General features: G+C 41.5%; 1 protein-coding gene across 2 annotated transcripts in view; it reads left to right on the top strand.

Annotated features, from left to right (window-relative positions):
* The first annotated feature begins 440 nt into the window (after window positions 1-440).
* LOC109827671 overlaps window positions 441-673 on the top strand; it is a 10,076-nt gene continuing 9,843 nt past the window's right edge. The window contains exon 1 of one of the 2 annotated variants that reach the window (XM_020394682.1): window positions 441-619. The gene's annotated coding sequence lies outside the window, so the exon portion shown is untranslated. The remainder of the gene's footprint in view (window positions 620-673) is intronic. The other variant, XM_020394681.1, reaches the window with a different exon arrangement.

The raw sequence follows: 673 nt of genomic DNA, 5'->3' as shown, positions 1-673 counted from the left end.
TTTTTTAGGAAATGAATAAGAGAAATAGAAAAAGCTAAGCTATCTCTTTTACTATTGACTACTACACATTTGTAATTTTCTTGGGAAGCAAAAAATGAAAGTAATTTGGCAGAAACCAAATCTGTGTTGAATTTGTTCACCGCGTCCTCTTGCCGCGTGAGCCCCACAAATTTCTCGTGTCGTAGAGCGCCTGGTCCAGGCAAACTTTTACTTCTTCTACGCAACTTCTTTTGTTAGTGAGTTTTTAGGTAATTAGATTTGAAGGATGTAACAAGCCCATCGGTTTCTGGACGACCAAAGCCCACGTAAGCTGGCTGCCCACCAAATCCCGGGTGTATTATGTACAAATCTAATAAAGTCAGCCCAATTATACTAATAATTAATCTATTGTTAAACATTATTCACACATGTACTATTTTCTGTTTCTCGCCCGATGAAGAAATAAAGGGATCCCTTCGTGCCTCTGAGAATATGCCAGCAGCAGCTGCTGGCCAGGAGCAAAATATTCTTTGGGAATCAGCATCATCTCTCACTTCTACCATATATTTAAGCATAAACCCACAACTCCCATTTTCGTGGTGAAAAGGGAACCGATTGGCCATCACCCATCAGCCACCAGGTACGCTCGCTTCTCTCTCTCTCTCTCTCTCTCTCTCTCTCTCTCTCTCTCTCT

The sequence above is a fragment of the Asparagus officinalis genome, unplaced genomic scaffold, assembly GCF_001876935.1.
Source record: "Asparagus officinalis unplaced genomic scaffold, Aspof.V1 AsparagusV1_Un350, whole genome shotgun sequence".
NCBI lineage: Eukaryota > Viridiplantae > Streptophyta > Magnoliopsida > Asparagales > Asparagaceae > Asparagus > Asparagus officinalis.
The sequence above is the reverse complement of the archived record's forward strand: the minus strand, read 5'-3'. Positions and strand labels throughout refer to the sequence as shown.